General features: G+C 39.4%; 2 long non-coding RNA genes across 2 annotated transcripts in view; both read right to left on the reverse strand.

The window, feature by feature from the left end:
• Positions 1 to 22,244, reverse strand: part of LOC120379766 — a 117,693-nt gene that overhangs the window by 76,124 nt on the left and 19,325 nt on the right. The window lies entirely within an intron of this gene.
• LOC120379770 lies at positions 8,259 to 18,464 on the reverse strand. The gene is made up of 3 exons (XR_005587578.1): positions 18,255 to 18,464; positions 10,257 to 10,392; positions 8,259 to 9,000 (listed from the first exon to the last, which is right to left on the reverse strand). It is a non-coding gene; the product is annotated as an uncharacterized LOC120379770 (long non-coding RNA).

The raw sequence follows: 22,244 nt of genomic DNA on the forward strand, positions 1-22,244 counted from the left end.
TACTGTTTATTTGTCATGTCACATTCCTCATAGCTTTTCAACTCAGCAAGGTACATTTTGATATTAAGGACCCTATTAGTGGAATTCATTACAAAATGCTACACTTAGGCAATGTGATATTGGGAGTTAAACCCAGTTTTAATTTCCAAAGTAATCCCACTTTTTCACAGTTCTCAAAAAATAGTTCTACTATTTTCGTTTGTTAGTTTCATAAGATCCTTTCCACCTAAATTCAAAATGATGGCATACCTTGGACAACATAGGGCATCAAGTTTTCTGCAGTTACAAGTCTCTCCCCAGCATTTTATGCAGGGCTTACTTGTGAGTAGTAACAGCAGCCCTATAGGGAGAGAGATCCTACATCTCTTATAAAGAGACCTGCAAAGCTAAACAAAACTCAATGTTCAGTCCTCAACTGACACGACTGGAAAAAATTGGTTGGAAAAAATTTGGTTGGAAAAAATGTCATGCAGTGGCTTCTCAGTGATTTCTTTCAGTAGCTGACTGTCCTCTACTAAAAACACCTGGAGAGGGTGGGGGGAAATGGGATTTTCGAAAGCACTCAGTGTTGGTCTAACTTTGCTCCCATTGAAATCAAGGAAAATTTTGCCCATTCCTTTTGAAAAATCAACCCTGGGCTATTCCAATTAAAACTGCCCCATCTGTGAGGAACACTGTTGTTAAAATCCCACCATGCAATCCATATAGGCTGAAGAGGTAGCATATTTGCAGTCACCTGAAATTTCTCAAGAAATTCCTTGGCACTGGGCACTCACCTAACCACTGGGCTAGTGAGTCAGTCTCTCTCACTCTCACCATCTCTCCTAGTGGAGCAGTTCCACTTTGAATAAAAAATCAAATATTCATTGGGCCAGAAAAAGACACTGACTCTATATCAGGGGTCGGCAACCTCTGGCATGCATCTCGTCAGCCCAGTTTGTTTACCTGCTGTGTTGGGATGTGCTGTCCATTGGCCTGGGACGGCGAACCGCGGCCAGTGGGAGCCGCGATCGTCCAAACCTGCTGACGTAGCAGGTAAACAAACTGGCCCGGCCTGCCAGGGAGCTTACCCTGTTGAGCCACGTGCCAGAGGTTGCCGACCCCTGCTCTATAGCCTTGTGGTTAGGGCACTCACCTGGGATATGGGAGACCTAGATTCAAGTCTCTGTACTAAATCAGGTAACCAGGGACCATGCATGCCAGGTGAGTGCCTTTATACATTGGTTACTCTAGGCGTGTTCTGGACCCACCCCTCCAAAAAAAATATTCTAAAGGTCTCACTTTTGTTCTGATGCAGGATGAAAATAAGTGTCAAAGCCTAAATGTTTCACAAAGTAGAATTCTCGTTTTCCGGCCAGCTCTAATTTACAGTCCCCACCTCCAGGCAAGGGAAATAAATAAATATTGAGCAAAGAAACTAACTGGATCCAAGGCATTTTTTTTAAATAAAAAGTTGTGTTTTGAACGTGCAGATCTTTAAGCTCTTGCCAACTCTAGTTTAATAATAAAAGCAGTTACCCATCTATCCACTGACCAAGGCATCCTTATGCAAACATGTTTCTACATCTAGACTGTCGTCTTAGATAATACCCTTTGGCCCTTTTCCTTGGGCTCTCCAACAATGTTTAGTAGCAATCGCTTTATATAAAAAACAGAAATTCAAGTGGATGTGAACTAGCAGTCGAGGGAGAATTTGTGGAGCTTATTATACTTTTAGGGCCTCAAATCATCACTCACGGCAGTGCTGCCCGACTGATATAACTGGGATTGTAACTGGGAGAAAAATTGTAATTCAGGCAAATTAAGTCTATGCTACAGCCTCTATCAGACGAGCATATCCTACTTTTGTAGAGAGAAACATGTGATAATCATATAGGTATTTCTTTAACCAGGGGCCTAATTTTCAGAAGCATCTAGCACAGTGTTTCTCAAACTGGGGTCGCCGCTTGTGTAGGGAAAGCCCCTGGCGGGCCAGGCTGGTTTCTTTACCTGCCCCGTCTGCAGGTCCGGCTGATCGCGGCTCCCACTGGATGCTTATGCTCAAATAAATCTGTTAGTCTCTAAGGTGCCACAAGTACTCTTGTTCTTTTTGCAGATACAGACTAACATGGCTGCTACTCTGAAACCTGTTTTATTCTTAAATGTCAAGTGCAGATGACCCTGAGCAGGTGAGCTCTGGGTGCACTTTTTGGGGAAAAAAATAATTTCACGGGGTTATAAATGGCAGGAAACTATAGGACTCTGAACCAGCTAATTCAGGGGAGTAGCTCTGTAATGAAACCCCTACATTTGGTTTGATGAATGAAGCCTCTACATTGTGGCTCCTGTTGTCTCTTCTGCTGAGTCTCTGGGAATATATTTGCACAGTCTCTGAGTTACTTGTTAACTTCAGATGGTTAGGCCTAAACATGATACCTTATAGGATATTAATCTAGTATAAGATTATCTCATAAATGCAGAAATCAGCACTGTTCCCAGGGCGATCTCTGTGCTAAGCTAGCAACATTTAATCTTTTATCCTGAGCTTTTTGGGAACCAGAGTTGAAGTTATTTAGGATTAACAAACCCTGGTTCTGCAAAAATCCCAATGGTTTTGAGTTCCTGCTAGATGTAAATGATAAACCATACATTATCCCAAGGCCCTCTATGTTATACTGTCAAAGGCACATAAGCAGGAGCAGGGTCCTTCCTGTTTTGTTTTCATTTTTAGGTCCTTTATAATGAAATGAAACGCTAACAAGATTCTAGCATGCTTAACAGAACACCAACCATCACCTGTAGCTCTTGTAAGCAGTTTATACATTATTATCAGATTTCGGATGAAGCTGGTTCTGTCTGTAGTAAGGGTAGCTTTTTTATTGTTTAAACTGCACTCTGCCAGGCGAATTTCTGTTACCAGGGCAGTCAATTTTGATTTGTATATCAATAGTGTTGTGTCAGTAGCCAGAGGGTACAGCAACAGGGCTTTCCACACGCTTTTATTGGTGCTGTTTCTGGAGGATTGTTTCAAATTAGCTGTAGTCTCGTAAAAGCACAGTATAATATTATTTCCCACTTGTAAACAAAACGGTGAGTAATTAATACACTGAGCCTTGGTCTACACTACGAGTTTAGGTCAAATTTAGCAGCGTTAGATCGATTTTACCCTGCACCCGTCCACACGACGAAGCCATTTCTGTCGACTTAAAGGGCTCTTAAAATTGATTTTGGTACTCTTACTCGACGAGGGGATTAGCACTGAAATTGACCTTGCTGAGTCGAATTTGGGGTAGTGTGGACGCAATTCGACAGTATTGGCCTCAAGAAGCTATCCCAGAGTGCTCCATTGTGACTGCTCTGGACAGCAGTCTCAACTCAGATGCACTGGCCAGGTAGACAGGAAAAGCCCCACGAACTTTTGAATTTCATTTCCTGTTTTCCCAGCGTAGAGAGCTGATCAGCACAGGTGACCATGCAGAGCTCATCAGCACAGGTGACCATGGAGTCCCAGAATCGCAAAAGAGCTCCTGCATGGGCCGAATGGGAGGTCTCTGCCCATAAACCACTGAATTCTTCCTAGATAAAAAAAAATATTATAGATGTGTTTGTGGGGCAGCTTCTAGAGATAGCCTCAAGCCATAAAATTCAGATTCATATCCTGATTTCAAGTACGCCCAAGTTAAGTGGTGTTTCAGTTTAGGGGTTTATTTCAGCCCATTTTAGAGATAAAAGTTGCTTGTAAGATAGAGAGAGCTGAGCTGGTCTGAACAGGCATTATTTTCCTTGATCTTTCATTCAGAAAAAATTATATATTTTTTGCAACAAACAAACAAAACAAAACAAAAAACAACCTTTCCAGGGTTTTTTGATGAAAAATATTTTATTTTTGTTGCCACTGAAAAGCTGAGAAATTTTGAATTTTTTTGTTTACAGGAAATTGATTTTTAAAGACCAGTTTTCATAAAGAAAAAAGTTTTAATGACAAATTTTCAATCAGCTCTAGTAGAGGGATAAGATAGAAGGCCTGATTTGCCAGTGCTTTGCATTTTGCATAGTAATTAACACCGGTTCAAAGTAGGTGTGCAAAGTACTACTTAATCAGACTGATAGTGTTTTACACCCTCTTTGTAATGTGTAAATGTCTACAGAAGCTGTAGGGTGATGGAGAAAGGCTCAAAATGTGGTGAGAGTGCTGGCAGAACAGAAGGTGGCTGATTAATCTTATACCATCTTACAGACTCATATTAATATGCTTTTTCTGCCACACTCTCACAATCCATCCCCTTGGTGTATAAGTTGCAACTCATTTGGTATACCCAATGAATGCCAAATCCATGCATGTTACAACACTATTGTCCTCCTTTACAATCAACTTAAGTTTGACATTTTAATTTACCACCACTGGTTGTCACTATTTAATTTCTCCCAGACAACCCCATTGGAGTTTCATCTGTTCACATCTGTTCTAAATTTATCCCTTTCAATTTAGTTCAACCATTTATTACCACCTTCAATATATAAAAAAAACAAAATCAGAACCAGTAACAAATGTGCTTAGTGCAACTGCATGTGGTAGGTCTTTGTCTGGGTGGCAGGAAGAAATGGAGATGGGTCTCATTTAAGGATTCCTACAGCATTTAGATTGTGAATGGTATGGAGCCAATGGGGAATCAGGAAGCGTCTGGATCAGATGGGGGCACTGACCCACCTTCTGCTCCAGGGGATGGGGCGTTTATATCCCAGGCATTCTGGAAGGACCTCTAATAATTTCTCTTTCTCCTATGCTAGCATTGCTGTAGCTAGGAATTTGTTGGCATTTCCACTATGTACCCTGGGATGCAGGTGTAGGTAAGAAGTTTAGAACACTGACAACCAAATAAATACAAGGAAGGCTATGGATGGCATGAAAGTTAGATAGATCCTTGGAAGAGTCACGACTATTTTCTAAAGGGAATGCCTGTAATTATACATTATATTCATACCAGATTAAAACTGACCTTCAGTAAGGAAAAGGGATTTGCAATGTTGCTAATAAATGAGTCAATGTTTGTGCAATGTGTTCATTCCAGGAGGCCAAGGATGGAGAGAGCAAATAGGAGGATGAAAGTGCTGAATCAATAATCAATATGGGACGCAATTCAAGAGAGCAGGTTGTTGAGAAGCAAGGAAGAAAAAAGTAATGTTAAAACAGTCCTCAGCCATGCTTCAGAAAGAGAACAAATTTACTCAGTTTATCCCCCAGACAGAGACCTTTGCTGAAATTTGGTGAAAAAGTGATGAGGTGTAGTAGATAATTCTAAAACATTTGAGGAGACAATTTGCCCTCACCTAAATTACAGTGCTGGAGCCATTTTAATTTCTCTGGCAGGGAGGCAAGGTCATCTTTTTGGTAGAGGAAATCAGTGTTATTCAATGGAAATAATAAGGGGAGGTGGAATGTCAAGTCCTTAGCATTGGCATGGTTTCCTACAGAATGTCCCGGTAGCTTATAATGTATTATGACTTCTAGTCTCCTTCACCTCCCTTAACTCACTTCTGTGTGAAAAGCAGTGCTAGTCTGAAGTCTCCCTGTTTTGCCTAGTCCCTGTTTATATTATAATACACCTGATGTACACAGGGCCCACAGGTTTTTAGGTACCTCTATATTCAGAGGCTCCTGAAGAAACCAGTACCCACTTTTCCCCCATTGCCCTGTCATAGCTGCAGTCAGCATTCAGTTTTCTCTTGCAGGCAGCCAAAGCCTTAATTTGGCAAACTTGAAGATGCTGTGCAAGATTTCTCTGTTCCCTCCGGCTTTTTTAGCTGGCATGTGGTTCATAGACAGAGTGTGGTGCAGTAGCTTTTTAAGTAATCAACAGATTTATTATTGGCAGGTGGGCTGGGTATGCAGAATGGTATCTTGTAGCCATATTGGTTAGCAATTGTTTAGTTAAGCTTCTGTACATATACCAACACACTATGTGATGGGCACGTAATGAACTACTATTATTAAAGCAAATCATCTACATAGCACTGTAAATTCTCGTTAGAGATGGGCTAAAGCCACAAGGTGCTTTGCAAACAAACAAAGATGCCTTGCCTTCCCCGACAAGATAAACAAATGGGAGATAAAGCATGATCAGACAACATGTCAAAGGAGGAAGGCTGAGGGGATTATTAATGATGAAAAGAAATAAAGAAGGATTGCTTGAAGAGATGGGTTTGAAGGAGGTGGGTTTGAAAGAGGACAGTGAGTGCTTAGCAAATACAGACAGGGAAATATGTCTAGATGTAAAGAGCAGTGTGGAATGGTGTTCATTTACAAATGAATGAAAAAAAATGGTTTGGTGACTATAGCACTGGACTGGGACTCAGGTGATTTTGGTTCAATTCCTAACTCTGCAACAGATTTACTCTGTGACCTTGGGCAAGTCACTTCATAGCTCTGTGCCTCCGTTCTCCATCTGTAAAATAAGAATAATAATGCTTGCGTTCTTCCAGTGTATGTCTGTCTCTACTATTCAGATAATAAGGTCTTCAAGATAAGAGCTGTCTCTTACTAGATGTATATACAAGTTCTAGCACAATGGAGACCCAAGATATAATTTTGAAAAGTGCCTAAGTCACTTTCAATGGAATGTAGGCTAAGGGCCAGGTTTTTAAAAGTGTCAGACATCTAAAGATACCTCCTGTATAACACAGGTCATAGAACGTCCCCAAAAGAATTCCCAGAGCAGATCTTTTAGAAGAAACAAATCTTGATTTGAAAATTGTCAGTGATGGAAAATCCACCATGACCCTTGGTAAATTTTTCCAGTGATTGATTATTCTCACCATTCAAAAGGTATGCCTTATTTCCACTCTGAATTTGTTTAGCTTCAGCTTCCAGCCATTGGCTCATGCTATACCTTTATCTGCTAGACTGAAGAGCCCATTATTAAATATCTTTCCCCACGTAGTTCAAGTCATCCCATAACCTTCTCTCTGTTCAGATAAATATATTAAGCTTCTTGTGTTTATCACTATAAGGTAGATTTTCTAATCCTTTAATCACTCTCCTGGCTCTTCTCTAAACCCTCTCCAATTTATCAACACCCTTAGATTGTGGGCACAAGAACTGGACACAGTATTTCAGCAGTGGTCACACCATTGCCAAATCCCGAGGTAAAATAACCTCTCTACTCCTACTTGAGAGCAGAGTAACACCCTAGCTTGCTGCACAGTAACTTGTCATGTATGTAAGCCGTCTGTCTCCTTGAATGTTAATGGGACTTAGGTTCATAAACATCTAAGTCACTTTTGAAAAGGGAACTTAGGCTCTTAAGTAACCTAGGATCTTTTGAAAATGTTGCTCCAATCTCTGGGCATGTCTACACTGCCCCACAGTTTGAACTGGGAAGGAGGGGGTGAATAGCAGTGCTGGACTGTCACTCCTGCATGTGGATGCTGCAGGAGTGAATTTAAAGACCTGAAGTTCGCACCCATCTAGTCCTCTTCAACAAGACCTTTAAGGACCTTTAAATTTGTGCCCAGAGCATCCACACGGGGGAGTTACAGCACACACTTTGACGTGCCCTGCTATTCACATCCCCTTAGTCCGCCCTGTGGGGCAGTGTAGATATGCCCTCATTAGGGACTCCAGAAACTAATGTCGCACAAATAAGTAAATAAAAAAAACAACAATAAAAGTACTTATTTGAAAACAAATGTGTACAATAAAGTTTTATTTTAAACAGAGGATAGTAGCAAGTGCTCCTGCTCCTGTTAATCAGTTTGCTCAGAGGATACAGTAGAATGTCCATCATTTTAAAGCCCATCTATTTCATGTATGTACGTTCAGATATTCGTAGGATACAAAAGGCTGATACTCCTAATTTAAAACAAATGTAGGGGGGAAAAATCAGCTGCATGAACTTGGAAACAAGCTCCACTGGCACCATTGCCTTTAGCAAGATGCTATCTGACATCTTTTGGCTGAACAAGTCCATTTGTGAGGGGATTAAACAGCAAATCTCTCTGAGCAGCATAATGTTTACTGGATATTGCTCTGTCGGGCAGCTTGTGTTTTCACTCTATTCTGCTTCTGTATGCGAGGGTGTAGAATTTGTTAATCTAAATAAAACTCAAAATAGACAGTGTCGTTTACAGAGCTGCTGATGCCTGGTGGGAAAATTTGAAAAAATTCTGTAGTGAAAAATAATCCTGTCTATGAGCCCTCTTCTTTGAACGTCTCTCCCCTCACCATCTTAAAAACAAATGACCTCTGATACATGCATGCCAGTCCCACTGACTTGGGAGCAGGAAGGCAGAATTTGACCCAATATCTTTGCTTAGTAAGAGTTTGTATCCACTTTGTTGTTCATTTGTCACCTCTATGAAATATAGCTACAGGTGAGCACAGGTGGGCTTACGCTTTATGAAGGCAGGTAGACGGGGTCCTTGCCTGAATTCTTAGTGGTGACTACTTGAGGGTGCGAACAGGATAGCTGCATTTGTTCCCTGGTCAATAATAGGGATGAGGTTTGCTTTTGCCGGTCCCATTGTTCTTCCATTTCCTAGCAAGGCAGAGGCAGGGGTTGCAGGGCTGCGCATCCTTCACCGATAGCCTTGTTCTGGGTACCTTTTTACATTTCACAGCCACACTAGCTTTGTGAGCTTGTCAAAGCCACATTGCACACACTTCTCCTAGTCTGTGGGATAACAGTACCATGGATGTTTTCACTTGTGCATTGTACTCTTAGTGCAGTCTCAGTTCAACAGTCATTCTTCATGGAAAGGTGATTATATCCCCTCGTTTGTGTACCAGTCCTAATTTGTCTCTGGTGCAAAGAGGGTGACCTCCCCTGCCACACTCAAGTCCTCCCTCAGGATTTACTTCTCAGAGGTTCCCTTTTTACAGGTCCTCCATTATTTGTATTTTTCTTTCCCTCATGAGGTGAATTTCTCTCTCTCAAAGTAGATCCTCTTGCTAGTTCCTGGCTCTCGGGTAAGGATGTTGCAACTAGAAGAGGAGTATGGCCTGAGAGCCCACTCAAGGTTTTGCTAGCAAAGGAGAGATTCATACTGAATAACTCCTGCTTGTCTTCTGCAAAAGTCAGCAGCTTCATTTCACCCAGGACGTGGCAAACTTTTATTTATAATTTCAGTTCACATGGGTGGACACCAACTATAATTTCAGTTCATGTGGGTTTTCATTTGCTACATTTTACTTGTAATTTTGAATTTGAACAAACCCCCAGAGCTAAAAACAAATCTTAGACAAAAACAAAGAAAAACCAAGAGAAATTGTCACATTTTGTATCATTTCAGGCCAAAGTCATAAATCCCTCCTCATCGCTTATGAGGAGATTGATGCAAAATGCAGCCCACATTTGCCTGAAAGATTTATGAGCCTTGGCAAACTTTAAGGTGCAATTTGGCTGAGTTTTTAAATGAAGCCCACACGTTTCTACAATTGACCCATCACTATGACACTTGTACCTTCCCATCATTGCGTCCCTTTATTGAACTTTGAAGAACAATACCACACCACAGAGAACTGGCAATATTATTATGAGGACTATACGTTATCAGATATCAGTCTAATAGCCCCTCTATTTAAGATGCATGGTGATTGGTGGGGTCATGGCAAAATTTCTTAGCGTGAGCTGCCAGTATCTTAAGAGTATCATTTTTGTACATGACAGAATTGCTGCCCAGCTGTTAACTATACATTAAAAACTATATGCCACTCTGTGTGTGCCAGACATTCAGCTAAAATAAGAACTAACCCAAACCTTCACCCACAACTCAAACCAAATCTTGTCTGATAAAATCTGTACATTTTTTTCTCATTTTCATATACATCTACATTTACTGGTCTGGCTCAAATCAGGAGCAAAAAATACAAGACATTTTGTGAAGGAATCGGTTTTTGTGAGGTATTCAGCCTGATTTCTGGATGAAAGGGGTCCAGGGAAGCTTAAAAAACCTTTGGGTGCTTCTCTTGGACTGATAATCAAACTTTCCATGTTTTCCCACCCATACAAGAGACCTGGCTAATCAACCTGGGCTTTAAAAATATGTGCACCCCTATTACTGGATATGATATTAAACTCCTGCTCTGAATTGCAAGGACAAAGGGGTCTCATTTGTGCCATTTTTTCACTCATGTAACTCCGCTCAGTTCAGTGAGGTTACTCAGCCTTACATAGTTGGGAGATTACAATCAAGAAGCCCCAAGAACCTTGGCTTTATTAAGCAGAGGACCATGTGAGAAGCAGTTCCCGACACCTAGGAAGTCGGCCTCTAGTCCCTACCAGATCTTAATTCCTTTCAGCTCTTAAGTCATAGACCTCACTCCTGTTGTAAGAGCAGACGGTGAAGAGCTCTCTGAAGCTGATTGCCAGAGCTGCCACTCTCAGAGCTTCCTTCAGCAAAAAGGATTAGAGTGTCCTGAAAATGTCAATCAGATATCAAAGATAAATGAAGATTGAAAAATAAAATGTACAGTTTATAAAAATAAGTCTTTGGGAGACACACTCGTCGTCCTTTGAAAAATGTAAGAGGAATATGTCACCAAAACAAATACATGCTCTACTGTCCAACTTTAATTTTTCACCGATAAAACCCCCAAAGCACTGCAGCCATACAATAAATAAAACAGCTAAATCCCCACTGGTATCCAATTTCCATTTACCATGACTAAGTGTCTCTTAGAGCTGATGCACTTCAGCTGATATCAGCTTATACACCTCCCACTAACCAGGTGGCCTATGTGTCAGTGAAAAGACAGGCCTATTGGGACTGTCACAGCCAAGGACATACTGCTCTTCTTATAACAGGAGCTGCATCAACCATGCAGCTAAGCCACCCTCGCAGTGCTTGCCTGTTGAATTGTCTGTTTGGGTTTTAATTCACTTTACTAAGATTGCTTTTCATTCACTTAGTGACAGGTAGTTATTTGTTTGCAGGGTTCCATTTGACATTTATTGTTAGTGTAAAACACTAATAATAATAATTAGTGCCTTTTTAGAGTTGTCTGAGGTTTTAGTGCTGGTGCATTGTTAATATAAAACATCCCAACACTTTGCTGTGTATAGGATAGTATGATAGTATTTAAATATAACAAAGGGGCTCATTATACTGAGACCAGATTGCAGTATCTTTGAGCCTCCCTTAGCAAGCCAAGACTTAACATCCTCTAAAGTTGTCTGCAATGCTAATACTTTCTGTAAAGGGAGGGAAAAAAACAAAACCTGACACACATGCAATTTATCATCCCCTGAGAGATTCTAAACTCTAGACTCTGTTTGGGGAAGGAGGGACATAAGTGAAACTGCATGAATTCTGCAGTCATTTAAGGGTGACCTCCACAACATAATAATAAAAGTGTGTGCGCGCATGCACATAGCGGAAGAGGTGTTGCTCAGATCCTCCCCAGGGGTTACATCTATGTGTCTGGTCAGTGCATTGTAATGGCTGTCTGCCTCAGGGGCTCATGGTATTTTACAAGGGATAGCTGCCCCTCAGTTAGATATAGTTATAGGTGTATGTGGCTTTATTTTATGGGGTTTAAAACTACTAAGAAAACAGAGGTATTTACATACTGTTTACACATTAAATTACATGACATTACTAATGGTTACCGTATATATAATGAAAATGGAAATAAAAGAGTAAGATGTTTAGCAGTCATAACCTGCTTGTTGTCTCTCAACAAGAACGTCATCTTTTGTAGTTCATGTCTAATCTCAGCTGCAAATTTCTGTCAATTGTCTCATTTCCATTGGGGGAAATTCAGGGATGATGTCTTCATTCCTACAGTACTCAGGCTCTGGCCAGATTCTATTCCATTTAAAATCTTTGGCCACATCCTCAGCTGTTGTACATCAACATAGCTCAACCGAAGTTGATTTACATCAGTCGAAGAGTTAGCCCTTTATCTTTTATTTGATCAGGCTATGATGGGAGGAGGAAAGCAGGAATGACTGGAAAAGGCTTCTCAAGCCTAGGCAGTGGACTTTTCTCAGGGGGGAAAGGGGTAGGAGCCGAGATGAGGCATCTTTTTAAAAATGGACCCTCAGAGTCATTCCATAGTATAGAGTTATTCTGCTGTAGCAGAACTGTCCTCAGTGATAGATATTGTTTGAGGAACAGTTCAACGATTATCACATGCAATGTGAAATCTGACCATAAATGCTTTTTTTCTTTAGAAAAACTACATTTGGTTGACACTATATAAAAACACCAACCATATTTAGCTATCGACACACATCTTTCTAGTTTGGGAAGTGCACTACAAGTGTGTACTAGCTGACACTTAAAAAATAATGGCCTGAAATTGGAACAAGCACTTTCTTTTTAAATGTGCTCTAAATACTACTGCCACAGCTGAAGGAGAAGAAAGAAAGATGGGAGGAGAGAAATGAGAAGTAAGAAAGGCTTAATTCCAGTAACTACTAACACCCGTCCAAATCCTCCTCTTCCAAGTCCCAGCCAAGCTGAATCAAAATAAATGGCAAGTGTAATATACTATAGGTGGATGAGCTTTGTTTTAGATTCAGTTGCATATATAGTTTCAGGCAAACGTTTCAACTTTTACTCCATTACTACATCCTGACACAAGATTATAGGGATCAAGAGATCACTTACAGAAAAGGTAGTCTGTGCACTAAGGGCCATTAAGTCAACTCAGATTGACTTCTTTGGGAGCAAGAGAAGGCCCTGTTATACCATGAGGGAAAAATACATCAGATTTGACTTTCAGTATAAAAATTTAATAGAATTTTTTTATTGGCTTATTGAAAACTTGTGAGTGTGAAATATGTTGGATTTTATCCCTATGATCATTTTACTTCCCCATAACAATTGTTCTGTCTAGGATGACTGAGCAATAATGCAGTCTTTCCTGATATTAAACTCACTTTTTCTATTTAAGTTAAATATATGCATTTCTACTTGATGTATTGGGCACTCCAATGTATTTTTGTTTCACTACCTCCAAATAATGTAACTAAACAACCCTTTTAAAGGAAAATCTATGTTTGTGCCATCTATCACCATTATGCCAACAAAACAATAGTACTCTCTTTTCTTGGGTTTTGGTTTTGTCCAATCCACTTGAGGAAGCTACGACTCACAAAAGAAACGAAAATTCTTTGCCTCCTTGTACAGAACAGAGACAACCATCTGTGATCTCTATAGCACTGATATTTGCTGTCTACTACATACAGCGCACAGAGTGACAATAGTCAGCTTAGATGCAGCCAGAAAAGTGTGACATTCCCAGAAATGTGAAGGCCACATGAGAATATAGATGGGATGTTACCTGTCTCTCAAAGAGAGGAAAACTGAAATGACTGCTGGCATTGCCAGGAATCTTGGGAGATCAAAAACTGTACTATTAAAAATGTATTCCAGAAAATAAAAGTATAAATTACAGTGCATATAAACTGGAGATGAGTTCATGCCAAAGATACCACAATTCAGTGAGGAAAGAAAAGGAAAATAGATTGGCTTCTTTTAGAGATACTTTTCTATACAAAGATTTGGTGAGTGAAAAATCATTTGAAATATTTTTATAGCAATGGTATTAATTTAAAGTAAATAATTGAAGGCAAAGGTTTTCAATATTAGCCTAAAGTTATACTCCTATGTCGATGTTTAGGACCTGCTTGATTTTCAAGGGAGCAGAGCACTCAAAAGTTTGAAAATCTTGGCTAGAGCTGGTTGGGAATTTTTTTGAGGAAACCTTTTTAATTGGAAAATGCTATTTCCTTGAAATCAAAACTTTTCATGGAAAGGGCTGGTTTTGACTATTTTTTTGAATTGGAAAACTTTCAAAAAAGTTTCAAAGTTGTCAAAATGTTTTGTTTCAACATTTTCTAAATGAAAAATTCCAGTTTTCTGCTTTTGTACTTTTAAAGAAGTAAGCTAACTATAGTTTTTAAAAAAATTCAAATGAAACAGGGTTGAAATCTAAATGAAACATTTTGAAATTATCAAAGCAAATGTTTCAATTGATGTTTACTGATCCCCCACCCCAAGATTTTTGGTTCATACAGTTGAAAATTAACTCTTTGTCCTGATTCAGGACAGGAAAATGTATTAAAATATCAAACATTTTCACAGGATGAGAAACCATTTCTAACTTTGCTCTAATCTTGGCCTAATACCCTTGTGACCTGAGACTTGATTTCCCAGGATGCTGAGCAACTGCAGTTCCCGTTGACTTCAGCTGGAGCTACAAGTGCTCAGCTTCTCTGAAAAATCAGGGCTTTGCCGAGAAAGAGGTTAAAATCTGCTATTTACCGGTATGGAATAGCCCCAGATGAGGAGCTAGATGATGGGAGATAGCTCTGCAATGAGGAAATCTGCTAAAATCAGTTGAGAACCAATTGCCTTGTTTACTGTGACCAAGATATAAAAAGGGTCAGAAGATTGCATGTTACACTTGGCTTTATCTTCAAGAGCTGAGCTTAGAGTGACCCTGTAGAGTCAGTTTTCTGACTTTCAAACATTCTCAGAAAGCAGTGGAACTCAAGAGAATCCCAACGAAAGGGAAAATGTATTTTGAATAGAACTCCGTGGAAGACAGAAATTCCATTTCATAAAGACTGTGAGATTTCAACATTTGTCCTCATTCTGATTATGAACACCCAAAAATTCAACATTTGAAAAGAAAGAAAATTCCAGAAAAAAAAATCACTTTGACAAAATGTAAACATTTAATTGCACCTATTTTTTATATTATAATGTATAATACAATCAAAAAAAATTAAACATTCAAAGCGAAGTCTCATAAAAAAATCAAAGTTACATTGCAAAAATGTCAAAGGGGGTCATTTCTAAATTGTCGGGCTATTTTTTCCGCCTAAAACAAAACTTCAGCAAAACTCATACAATATCAGCAAGCATTTTGACTTTGGTTGACCTTCATTCTCTGATGAATAATAGTTCTGGGTAACTTTATGTAATCAGCTCTAATTTTGAACTTGTTCCTTTTGGAGGGCTACTCAGCATCTCTCGAGGCCAGGACGGTATCACAATACGTTTTTACTATGAAAATATCAATCCCAGTTAATGAGGTTCAGTTAACTTGCCTTCCATTCAGTGGGCTTGTTTGACTTTATGTGATGGTGGGTGGGTTGGCCATCTGCTCAGAACAAGCCTGTGTGTTTATATATTTATTTTATTTAAACTGCAGAAAATTGTCTCTCTGATTTGTTGCCTGACCCATAAATGGTTCCCACTACCCAACATATAAACATATATGATGTCATGTAAAGGACATGCTTGAAGCAGCCTAACCTGACACCCCATGATGCTGTTTGTCATATGTGGAATGTGGAAAGAAGAAAAAAAAGCAGTAAATAAATAACAAATCTTGATATTTTCATAAGAAATGAGGATTTCTTCCCTTCCTCATTATCTCTAAATTACTTAATCAGGCATTTGTTACCCAAATGTTGTCCCTAGGAAAAAGCAGATCTGGAAGACAAAAATCCTATCCGATGATAGTGATCAGACTGGTTCAGGCATTGGTTTCAATGGGAAATTTGACCAAGTAAGGCCTTCATGCTCGGGTTGCACAACTGCTTCTACCTGAATTTGAAGTGGGTTGTGTGTTTCACATCTCCCCTATAAATTACAGAATGCAAACAGTGTGTCATGCCTCTGGAGACCAGTAGGAACCTTCAACAAAGTGATAAAAGCTGAGCCTTTGCTAATGACTAACTATTTCTTTTAAACAGATGCTGGGCTCTTCTCCTTGAGGAGTGGTTATTGTAAAAGGCAAGTACGAAGGAAGAGAAAGTTCAGATTAAAAAAGCAGGAATGCTATGCAGAAAGTGCTGTGTACTGTAAGGAAGTAGGGGAATGATTGGCATTACCAGTGCATAACTTATAAGGAGCCTGTTTCCAAAATAGCCTTTTTATATATAACTGAGAATGATAAAGGTCCTACAGCACCTTATAGGCAATTTTACTAGCCATTACATACCTGTTTCCACAGAACTTTTATAAGACACTTAATCTAAAGAACAGAGCTCCAAGAGGAGCCTAAAAAGAAAACTGATTTCTTTAGAAAGTGCCTGACTGACTCCTAGGTGCTCCCATCTCAAAGGGTCTGATCTGAATGCCACTCACCCTCCTGAACAGGTGATGGAACGTGGTGGGGCTGGAGCAAAGGGGTACAGCTCCAGCAGTGATGGACGGAGATACTCACTGAAGGACACCAAGTAGATCCTTCTCCACCACTTCAAGCCTCTGGCCAGTTAGGTCGGAGGGACCCACTGATTGGCCCACATCTCAATTCCAGGGATTTAACCTGGAGCACAGGTCATTTTAAATGGAATGGGATCAGACCCAAAGTGAGACAGAACAATAATAATTTTGATCCCAGTTATTTCAATATCTGCATGTAGGGTTGTATTGTAATACCGGTGCAAAGATCGTTTGGTGCAATAATGCATACAAACCAAAGACAGCATTTTCAGAGAAAGATTTCCTTTCTGTACAGAACAGAGCACCTTGTATGGGAAAGTACGAAATAAAAACATAAGAATTCCTGATAATTACTAATATATAAAGAGCTTTTTGTCCCAACGGCTTCCAAACTATGCACAAACGATGTAAATACAGAAGCACCACTGAAATGCAGCCACTTCTGGAGCACAAGAGAAAACACCTCCTCATTAAAGAAAATGCCATGACATCTTTAGGGATGCATTTTAAATTGCACCTACAACGTTTGTGCCTGCAATCTGATTGTGGGTGCAAAGCATAGTACTTTTGCCTTTAGCTACCTGTTGCAAATCGAGCAGTTAGACTCAAAAGTACACAGATTCATTCTGCTGCTAAAAAAGTGGGTACATTAATGTGTACAAACTGAGGCTGTGTCACAGTTTGTAAATTTACCTCTTAATACCCATGAACAACAGAGAGGTGCTAGGTTTTTAGGATCAAATCCAAAAGACCAAGGGATCGTTTACATGGTGCATTCTACAGCAGTGTGATTTCTAAAGCTTCCTAACATGTTGCACATTAATTGGTCCATGTAGATCCTGTGGGTGCACTTTAATATGGTGTGGTTTGAAACAGTACTACATTAAAGCACACTACGGAGCTTTTAGTGCGCACCCTCAGGGTCTAGAAAGCACACCCCACAGAGCACATTACACTACAGAACAAGCCCTGGTCAGAGAAATGTTGATGGAACCATATTCCAGTGGACTTTGCAATTCAATCAACATTTTGGTTCTGGAAGAAAATTGTGGGGGGGGGGGGGGAAGTTCAACATTTTAGAACAAAACGTTTCTATTTTTTGTTTGGAAACAACTGTTCATTTTGATTTTTTTTAACATTTTGTATTATATTATACAATACAGACAATAAATACATTGAATATTAAACAAATTGTTTTGATCAACTTGAAACACTAAGAATTTTTTTCCAGAGAATTTCAGAATTTGGGGGTTTCACTCCAAAAAATCTCAATATCCTTCATGAAAAGCAACTTCCATCTTCTATACAGGCCAACTAATAAGTACTACATGGAAAAGAAGCAGCAGCATTATTTTAGTTTAATGATGCTATCTTAGTACAACTCTTCAACTGAGGAGGACATGGTCTGAAGTGTAAGTCCGAATTTTAAAAATACTTCATAACTATATGAAACTTGAGACCAAATATGAATGACAGACTGTGAAAAGTTTCCTGGAAAAATTAACAAGTGAGAGCCATCCCAAATATATATTTGTCTAAATCTGAACTACTGCAACCAGCAAATGCTTCAGAGAGATCTTAACTATCAACAGTAACCTCCAGAGGAGCAGCCATTGGTTTTGAGAATTAGGGGCCAGATTCTTAGATGGTGCAGCTCCATTCAACTCAATAGGGTTATGCAACTTACACCAGCTGAAGGTTTGTTCTGTGCATCTTTTAATTAACACTCAAAACAGTATGACTAAGGTTTGGTGAAAATAAGCCTAAGAGTTTATCTTCACTAGAAAATGTCACTGTGTTATTTGCAAAGAACCAAGTTAGCTGACAACGCTGACTACCATTGAGCAGTCATTATAGACCAGAGCAATTCTTCTCAATCATGTTTAAACACAATAATATTTTGCATCGTGGACTAGGCCTAATAAGAACAAGACAATACATTTTATTATTATTATTTATTGCTATCGTAGTAGCACCTAGGAACCTCAGTCATGGATCAAGACATAGCCCCTTTTTAATCCCTCCATAAAATTTTCTGGGGTATTCAGGATGGAAAAAAACCTTCAGTATTTGTTCAAAATTGGATTTACCTTTCAGTTGAAAAATCTGAGCTTTGTGGGGTGGAATGAAAAAAAAAATTCTGAGAAACTTCCCAAAGTCTTCAGGTTGAAGTTAAGGAATCAATGCAAACAGTCCACAGATATTCATTTGTTTTGCCTCCAAGTTTGCTGAAACAAAGTGCTCCGATGAAAGATTTGTCTACATGAAACCATTTATTTTGGTACCGCTTTCACCATTAACCTTAGATCATCCTATAAAGACAGCCAGGAAGGAAACAAATAAAAACATCTCATTCATCATGAAGTCTGATAATAGAATGTTTTACAAATAGACAAAGTGCTTTCTCTCAGCAAGGAAACCATGCAATTTTAACACTATATGAAGAATATTCCCTAGGCAAGTGCAAGATATAAGGCTATGTAGACATGATCGTGTTCTGATAGCATCCCATTAACTATGAGAACAGAACTTGAGTAGTTTGTGATGCCATAAGGATCCTGAGGTAAGAGATGGATCTGAGGGGTGAATTTTGGATCTGGATTCTAATATGGATCTGAAAGCCTGCAATGTGGAGATGGCCTGCACTGTGGAGATGGCCCAGAAAAGTGGCTTATAAGAACAGAAAAATGGAATATGAAATCCATCCTTGTGCAGAGGGTCAACACAGGACCCAAACACCACTTACATTCCACTTAAACATCATTTTGAGAGCTTAATGGGGGACATATGTGGTTCATGGCCCTTTGCACAGGAGTGGATTTCACCCAGTTGTACTGGTGGTACAAACCTAGAGTAACTTCACTAAAGTTAATGGGCTTAAATATTAGCAACTAAAGATTCATTTCAGAGATATATATTTACTCCGAAGTATAGCTATCCAACACTAGGAGTTTGACTGAAACGTCAATGTACTTCACACAGACCACCAAACAGTTGCTTAAGGCTCCTAATCTACCAGATACTTAAGCATGTGCCTAAGTTTAAGCATGAGTAGGCCTATTCACTTCAATTGGCTGCATAGTTAAAGTTAGGCACATGCTTAAGTACGATGCTGAATCCGGGCCTAAGTCCTCTCAGTCACTCCTCACCTGGGTAAAATTTAAATTACAGACAAGGAATCTGATTCTGAGCTCATTTACATCAGCAAAACTGTACTAACTGCAGTTATCCCAAATATGCACTGGTGAGAGTTCAGAATTAGGCCCAGAATCATTTAATATATGCAACTACTCTAAATTAATTTTAGATCCATTCTCCTGTCTCTCCCCTCCCCTTCCCCGGGATTTTAATAGAGCCTTTAAATAGAATGGCTGTAGCTGAGCGTTCTGTCCAGCTTCCCGCAATTGCTTTATTTAACGTATCATCTTTGAGCTTCTTAGAATTGTTTTCCCTCCCTCACGCTTTATAACTTTTTCAAAATGGTAAATATACTATCACATTTGGGGGTGGGTAGGGGATAAATAGAAACTGTTTACTTTTTAAAATATAAGCCTTTTTGAAGTGCCACAGCTTTTCAAACTGAAGCTTTTACCGGTATATCTCTTGTAGTAACTGTTAGCAGTTTGTGACATTTCTAGTCTGTCCAGGGTGTTACTAGTACATGACAGGTCAAGTCTGTCACCTTCATAAAAGCAAAGAACATCTACACTGGCACACTACACTGTGGGGTCCCTCAGAGAATTACCAATGTCATACCAAATATCATCCATGGTATTTATCTTCTCTTCATCTCTGCCATTTGCAGGAGCTTCTAAAAAATATTTTGATTATTTTTACATGAAGATAGCTCTCTCCTCACTCTCATGATGTGAATGCTATAAACCCAAGCTTGAATCCAGGAGAGTTAATTTGTCCTCAAGGCAACTATAATTAAAATATAACTCTCCTGGGTGGATACCTGGAAAATTAAGGTTATTGTTGTCACTATTATTAATTAATTATTATCAGATGCTCGCTTTTAAAAAAAATATCATTCTTTAGGTTTTGATGCTCCCTATTATCCTCATTAGGTAAATGGTGAAATAAAGATGAATGAATTGCAAGTAGATGAATTAATGATTATAGCAGCCTAGAATACTTTAGATTAGATTCCGTTACCAGCAGGTTTCCACGTCAGTAGGAAGCATTGGCATATTGGCTCTAATTCAGGTAAATGTTCAAATGAAAATGATGCTCAGATTGGTGACTTATCTGCCCACAGCAGAAGGCTGACAAATAAGGTAGGCGGATGAGAAGAAAGTTACATTAAATCATTTCACATTGCTGGCCATGTCTTTATGAAGGGAAGCAGTCTCAATTATGGGCCCACTTCTGACTCCCAAGAATAGTCTTTTTCAAACAAGACAATGTGTGTAAGACAATGGCATTATTCCTGCAAGGAGGAGATTCCAGAAAACACAACAATGGATCAGATTTTGGGTGCAGCAGAGGAGTGTGGGCTGTCAGGCTGTCCCTGATTTTCTGCCACAGAACAAGTTGTAACAGCCCAGGGGTTGCTCTAACTTATGGCAGCTGGAGTGCACCATGTTCTGGCTATGACATCTACTCCCTGTCCCTCTAGCCCAGGCCCAACATGCCACCAGTGCCAGAGACTGCAGGGAGGGAAGCATATGACGACTCTACACCCACTCTGAATTCTCCTGTGCCAGGGTGGTGCAGCTGGCTTCTGATTCCTTTTGCACCATTTGAGTGGTACAAAAGGACCAGCATGGGCATAGAGTCTGCTTCTTTATCTCTAAATTGAGCATACAGTTTGTTATTCCATGCGCCAAAGAAGATTCACTTACAGATGGAAACTTCCATTTATGCTAAAAAAAATTGGGTATTTAAAGCCCCCATGAACCAATGGGAGAGTACAATTTCCTTGATTCAGATATAATACAACAGTGGTTGTACGTTAAATAAATACCAATCACTTAAGTTTCAGAAAAGGTGTCCTGAGTTTTAATGACACTTTCAATGTTGGCCCAACTCTGTTCCCACTAAAGTCTATAGTAAAATTCTCATTGACTAATGGGAGCAGAGGCAGGTCTATTTTTTGTGCTTTTGAAAATCCCATGTATGTGTTTTGTCAGAAATGTAACATTTCTTAATAATGTCTTTGGACCCAATCCCACAAACCCTTACTCACTTGTGTACATACGAAGTGAGCAGAAACTATTTTCTTGGAGTAGGGGGTTGCTGGATTAGACCTTGCGTTATTTATTTAAATAGCATGAAAATAATATATAATGGCTCGTGTATGCTAAGATTGGAATATTACTGTTATATTTAATGCTGACTTCACTTTCACTTGCTCTGTTGTGACAAGCTAGCTGAACTCTACCTTCAAAACGGCTTGTGGGAAGACACATTGCCTAGTGGTTAAAGAAGGGACTAGCACTCAGGAAATTAGTATTTTATCTTTGAGAGCAGGACTGGGCCCTTGAAACTGGTATTTAAGATCACAGATATTAGCCCCCAGCACTCCAAGGGAAATTAAGGGGAAACTATCAGTATTAGCTGAATGTCCTGGTTTTCGTTAGTTTAAATCAGACTATTATTAATGTATATATATTAAAATAATGAGTAGCATTAAATCTTCATTCCCTCTTTTTCCAATTGTTAGTTCAATGACCTGTTAGATAAAACATGCAAAAAAAGAAAATACTGGCTGACTCAAGACCCGCTGAAGAGATTTTTTACTTACATTGCCAGTGCTTCTTTGTTTATCTGGCTGTATTGTTTTGCTTCAATGTTATATTTAGAACATTCATAAAAAGGATGAAATAGTTTTTTCCAAAATGCTATGGCTACAGTTCTAGTGAGCACACTGAAGCCAAGTAAACAGAGAATGCAACAAAAAGAGACAAGGCTAGCAGGAAATCCCTGGGTTTCCTGCTCTGGACCAAACCCAGTATATTGACAAAAGGCCACAGGTGTACATCATGCACCAATGGAAGTAGTACAGAATAGAACAGAAGGTGAATGTAAGGGGTGTGCTGGAAATTCCCTGCTCAATGTAGATGTATATTTGTGCA

The sequence above is a fragment of the Mauremys reevesii genome, linkage group 13, assembly GCF_016161935.1.
Source record: "Mauremys reevesii isolate NIE-2019 linkage group 13, ASM1616193v1, whole genome shotgun sequence".
NCBI lineage: Eukaryota > Metazoa > Chordata > Testudines > Geoemydidae > Mauremys > Mauremys reevesii.